The 6,000-nt window shown below is 49.0% G+C and overlaps 1 protein-coding gene across 20 annotated transcripts in view; it reads left to right on the top strand.

The window, feature by feature from the left end:
- Positions 1-1,382: 1,382 nt before the first annotated feature.
- Positions 1,383-6,000, top strand: part of PPIP5K1 (diphosphoinositol pentakisphosphate kinase 1) — a 232,677-nt gene continuing 228,059 nt past the window's right edge. For 18 of the 20 annotated variants that reach the window (XR_004002272.1, XR_004002273.1, XM_030577306.1 and 15 more), the window contains exon 1: positions 1,383-1,469. The gene's annotated coding sequence lies outside the window, so the exon portion shown is untranslated. The other 2 variants (XM_030577288.1, XM_030577287.1) reach the window with 2 other exon arrangements.

The following is a 6,000-nucleotide window of genomic DNA, read 5'->3' as shown; positions in this document are numbered from 1 at the left end:
TGGAACACACAGACAGGAGATATTTATACATACAGAGAACATGAAAAAGTGGAAGTATGCATACCAACAGGAATAGTCTATAATCAATTGATATGAGCTACCATCAGCAGGAGAAAAAAAACTTTTGAATTGATAATTGAGATAACCCATAGAAGGTGTGAGAACTTAACATAGGGAAATAGATTCAGTTAGTGTAATGACCCAACCATTCCCAGTCTCTGTTTAAATCTGAATTAATTGTATCTAATTTGCATATTAATTCAAGTTCAGCAGTCTCTCTTTGGAGTCTGTTTTTGAAGTTTTTTTGTTGCAAAATTGCCACCTTCAAGTCTGTCACTGAGTGGTTAGATAGGTTGAAGTGTTCTCCCACTGGTTTTTGAATGTTATGATTCCTGCTGGCCTGGCTAAACAAGGGAAAGCACACTTCCTAGGCAGCTTAATTTGATTGCAATTTTAAAACACACACACACACACACACACATACATATTTGCAATCAACAGAAAAGGATTATGGTCTTACATCAGGAAAACAATATTAAGAGAAGTTTGGTATGACAAACTTCGCCCTTGTAATAAATTTAAGATAAAAACAGTAGCCACTACAAATTGTTCACACACAAGACAAAAGTTATTTTAATGCAATTATATATTTGTATTTTTTAGAATAAATGTATACTAATATTATTAATCACATGATGTCAGTGCTTGTTTTTATTGTTAGCTATCAGCCTGTTGCTAGATACCTTGTGACTAGTATCAGCTATTTGGAGACAGAAGGATTGTCACGTCTGGTCACATTTAGCTTTACATCTGTGAAAGGCAGCTTTCTGTGGGTAGCCCCCCAGTTGGTAGGAGTTTATTTCAGTACTGTTAGGTATAAGCTGCAGCACACTAAGATACTCTGATATCTCAGGACCAAGCTTTTAAGACAAGTGCCACAGGAAAACAGTTCGCCATCAGAGGTCACTTTCCCCCCCCAGCAGGGGTACAGTGCTTCGTCCCCTCACCTCTCGACTGGACTTTTCTCCTGTCCAGGGGCAGCTCTAGGGATTTTGCCTAGGGTGCGGCCTGCAGCTCCTCCTAAACCACAGGACCAGGACCAGGACCAGGACCAGGACCAGGGGCAGAGCGCCCCCCGCAGCTTAGCGCCCCCGCCGCAGCTTGCCGCCCCAAGCACCGCGTGGCATGCTGGGGCCTGGCGCCGCCCCTGCTCCTGTCCTCCCAGAAGGCGGTCCCCTCTCCAGGTGAGGGATGGGTGGGCGGGGCCTGAGGCGGCCCTTTCCGGTGGGGGATGGGCCGGGGGGGTGAGGCGACGCTACAGGTCTCCTCACTGCTCACTCCCTGCACAACCAGCCTAATCCTCCTTTATGCCCCGCCCCCGCCTCTGCTCATTGGCTGTATGTGACAGTAAACACGCTGCGATTGGCTAGCCATGGGTGGCGGGTTAGGTTGCGCCCAGAGCGTGGCAGGTGAGTGCGTGGAAATGGCTGCGCTCCGCGATTTAAACCAGTAACAGAGCGGGGCGGGGCAGGCCCGGGAGGAGGGGGTTGAGCCCGGCGCGGCGCGTAGGTCCCGGGACTGGTGTATGGGGGCGGGGCCGGACGGGATGGGGGATCGGTCCCGGGACGGGTGAGGAGGGGGTCTGGCCCAGGGTGGCGGGCCAGGGCGGGGGTCGCGCCTGGGGTCCCATGGGGCGGGGTGAGGTGGGGGTCGGTCCCGGGGCGGGGCGGGGCAGGCCCGGCCCGGGAGGAGGGGGTTGAGCCCGGGGCGGCGCGGCGGGTCGGTCCCGGGGTGGCGGGCCAGGGCGGGGGTCGCGCCTGGGGTCCCATGGGGCGGGGTGAGGTGGGGGTAGGGCCCGGGGTGGCGGCCCAGGCGGGATCAGTCGCAGATCGGTGTAGCCGGGCGGGGGAGAGGGGTCGGTCCAGGCCCATCGCTGCTGCGTGTGGAGGGAGGGTGCAGTTTTGGCGGGGCTGAGGAGTGATGTCTGGGGCGGGGATGCAGTGACTCCGGGGCCCCAGTTCGCTCTCAGACACTAGCCACTAGCCCTGGCATGTGGGTCAGAGTATCCACCACCTCGCCAGAGGCTGGGGGAACGGGTCACCCTGGTCCCCACTGGCTGTGCCCCTCAGTGCTGGCCTCTGGCCTCCTCTGTTCCCTTCTCTCCTTTCCTGGCCAAACGCTGTTGGCTTTGGCCCCTGCTTGCTGCCTCTGCATCTCACAAACTCTGGCCGGTTTGGGGAGCCAGGAGGTGCTCACCGAGCTTGGGGCCAGGCTCACAGCTTTATAGGAGGACACTGCCTGTTGGCTGCAGCCTGATGGTCACTGCCTGTGTTGCTGCCAAAGCCCTTTAGGATTCTTTGAGATGTTGGGGGCAGAGAGAGCTGAGCCTCACACTAGTCTTTCAGGCCTCTCCTCTGAAATAGCAGTCATTCATCTGTGGGCTGGCCTGCTTTTGAAGGGTATCAATGCCAAAGGCTGCTTATAATGGGTTTCTTCTGCTGTCAAAATCTCTCAAGCATGAAAACAAATTAATAATACACAAGTTTAACAGAAGTTTGAAATTCCATTAAATGCATGACCACTTCTGCTGTGCCACAACACTGCAAACTGCTCCAATCCTGCTACTCTGGAATCTTTCTGTTAGGTCTTTATTTGACCCTCATGAGGATAACTTAAAATAGTAGGAGAATTGGCATCTTATTGCAAAGGTTGACACTAGCGGACAGTCCAGAACATGCGGTAACTTGAGCCTATCCTCTTCCATCTGTAGGCCCTCTTACATTTTCTTGTTCAAATCTTTATTGATGTAGACTAATCTTTGAGTGGGATAAGACTTGTGAGAGGTTTGTGTGGAGAGAGCCCCTGTTCAGATTTTCAATTGTGGGCTTGCGTAGTGTTCTGTGGTTTGGAGTAGGTGTGTTGTGATACGAGGTTGGAGTGCATCACAGAGTGGCGGAAGAGTCAGCCTAACCAAGGTTCAGGCAAACCTGGGTGGTGGTGTGAAGCTGAAGGAGAAATACTTTGCACTTATTTTGGAAGTAGCAATGACCTTCCCTGACAGGTTTTGAGAAGACAAGTGTGTTCAGGGTCTTCCTTCTGAAGCTATGTACTTTCTGGAGCACTGTGTGCTGTCTTCTTTGCTGAGAAGTTCAGTAAGGTTAGAGACCGAGCCTTCCTCTATGCCATGACCTGCTTCCTACATAGTATGGCTATAGTGAAGGAAGAGGGCCCTTCCCTCCACTTTGAGTGGCAGGGAGCAGCAGTTTGGGGCCCCTTTAGCTCCCCGGGAACAATAGTGGAGTTCCACTCCTGTTGGGAGGAACAGCCATGGCAGCAGGGGTCCTTCTGCCTTGGCAGAGAGCAAGGAATGGCAACTAGGGGTGGTGGTAACCCTACCAGTGAGGGCGTCTCTGTCTGAGGCGAAAAGTGTGTCCAGCCACTCCTTCCCCTTACATATGGACCTTCTCTAGTCTAGGATTTAAAGGTATGATATTAACATGTTGGGTAACATTACACTCTTAAATCCTAGTCTAGACAGGGCCACACAGTTCTCTGCTGGAGTGGTGTTGGTGGGGACTCCAAAGCTTTGGATCATGGAAGCTCACTACCCCATTGAGATGCCTGAAGCAGTTCCCTCCTGATCTAATAGAGACTCTGCAGATTCCAGCAGACATCACTGCATGTACTACTCATGTCACCTTTTTTAGGTTTGTCTTCACAATCATGGGAGTTAGGAATTCGTTTTTAAATGGAAGCTGAGCTGCTGAAGTCATCATGTGACTTCAGGAGCTGGGGTTTTAGGCCTGTAATCTCTGCCTTGAACTGGATTTGGTTAGAGTGACACTATTGTACCAAACAAAAATATCAAGAGGGCACGAATGCATCTGCTGCCTTTGCTTAGCTGGATTGTGTCTCACGCTAGGGCATACAGGTAATCTTTTATGGGGAGAGGGGCTTGGAACCATAACCTGCAAATGGGGTCATTATTAATGAGCCCATTATCAATGCTTCCTTTTGTGGGAATGCCCATTCAACTAATGTTTTATTATTAAGCATTTATATTATGTTAGTGCTTAAAGGCAATGAAGAATGGCCTAGTGTGGATAAGGCACTACCCTGGGAGTCGAGAGACCTGGTTCAATTCCCAGCTCAGTCAGGTGTCCTGTGTGACTCTGGATAAGTAGCTTGCTCTGCCCTGTGTTACAGGGCTGTTGTGAAGATCAAGTCTTCTAATGACTGAGAGGATTTAGATGCTCTAGTATTGAGGGCTATATAAACACCAAGATAGGAATGCTGCAATCAGGGTGTGTGGCCCCAAACAGAGACCATTCCTGTTCTGGAGATTTTACAATCGAGAAGACGCACACAGACAAAGCCTTGGCAATGGCTATATAATAAAAAAGCAATTGCATATGGTGTGCCAAGATTCCACCTCTGCTAGAGAAAAAGATCTTGAAGCCAAGGATTTATGCCGTTACATAGTTTCAGGTCTTCATTTTCTGGGAGAGGGTATCTGATAGAAACTTTCCATGGGGCTGATGTTGGTGTCTGTGTAATGGGTACCCAGTTGTCTTTGCAGACTGGTGGATGAAATTATCACAGTGTGTAGATCATAATGATGTAAATTTTATCTAAATTAAGTGCAGTGCATTCCCTTAAAAAGTGTCTCTCTCTGACATTTCCTACTGCTGCCTTGTCACTGGTGGAGTATCAGAGGAAGTGCTAATATCCACAGGGCATCATCAGTTTGTCACCGATACTACTAGATCTAGCTGACATGGTGGTAAAACAGCCAGTAGCTGCCTGGGCTCTGCTGATGCTCCTACTGTAGCTACCATTGGTGGAGCTGTGCTGGTGGTGTTAAAACAATTATGAGAGTTTTAGGGGTTGGACTGGGGTGAGGTGTCATGGAGGCCTGGAGACAGAGGCGGCTGCATATAACAGCATGGTGGCACACTCTCTGGGGTTTTGCATAGGGTGACCAGATGAGAGGAAGAAAATATCAGGACACATTGGGGGGGTGGGGGAGTGTGTCCACTGGGGGAAGGGGAGGGAAAAAAACCCAAACAGAGTGCTGCTGGCAGAGTGAAATATTGGGACAAAGACCTAAATATTGGAACAGTCGCGATTTTATCAGGACGTCTGGTCACCCTAGTTTTGCCTGGCCATTGCATAGCAATAGTTATCTACCTAGAGGAGAGCCAACTTGCTGCTGCTGCTGGCTGCTGCTGGCTCTTCTTACTCATTGTTCCCCTTGACCTTAGTGCAGCATTTGACGTGGTGGCCCACTTTCTTCTCTTGAACTCAGCTTTCTGTTGTGCTTCTGTTCCTGCCTCTCTCCCCTCTGTCTCCATAATTATAGTTCCTGTGCACCAAAATCCTTCCTTAATGGGGTCCTTTTAGGTTAAATTCTTGGGCCTTTGCGTTCTGTCTACCTGCTCCCTCTCTGTTATCACTTTATAATTCTAAAGAATACCTGCTGCTTATACTCAACTGTACCTATCTTCCAGCAACTTTAATAATTCCATATGTCTTGGCCTGGTCAAGTTATAATTTCATCTCTTGCGAGCTAAATGTCTGAGCCAATAGTCTGAATAAGAGAAACCTCTTCAAGTACCAGTCTATTTAGTCTATCATCCATTTGCTTTCACTGCAAATTATAACAAACCAAATTAAGCTATTTGGGTGTAAAGCACTCTTTTACTGATTTGAGTCTCCACGCAGGAAGACTGCACTGAATTAATTAAATTGATTTTGTTTGCTGTGATTTCTCGGTGTAGACGAACCCTGGGTCTCCCAGATAGGAGTCTGCAGAAGTGGAGAGTAGTTGAGTTGTTTCCTGGCCACGGCCCATTTAATGCGTATGGAAGGCCTGTGTCGCCGTGGACCACTGTTTTAAAAGTAGTTTCAAGATTGCAGCCAGGCTGAATGGATGAAAATAAGTTATTTAAAGAGCAGATGTGTTGGATTTAAAGCTATTTTTAATTGAACTTTAAAAAA

This window comes from Gopherus evgoodei, chromosome 10, assembly GCF_007399415.2.
Source record: "Gopherus evgoodei ecotype Sinaloan lineage chromosome 10, rGopEvg1_v1.p, whole genome shotgun sequence".
NCBI classification, from domain to species: domain Eukaryota; kingdom Metazoa; phylum Chordata; order Testudines; family Testudinidae; genus Gopherus; species Gopherus evgoodei.
The sequence above is the reverse complement of the archived record's forward strand: the minus strand, read 5'-3'. Positions and strand labels throughout refer to the sequence as shown.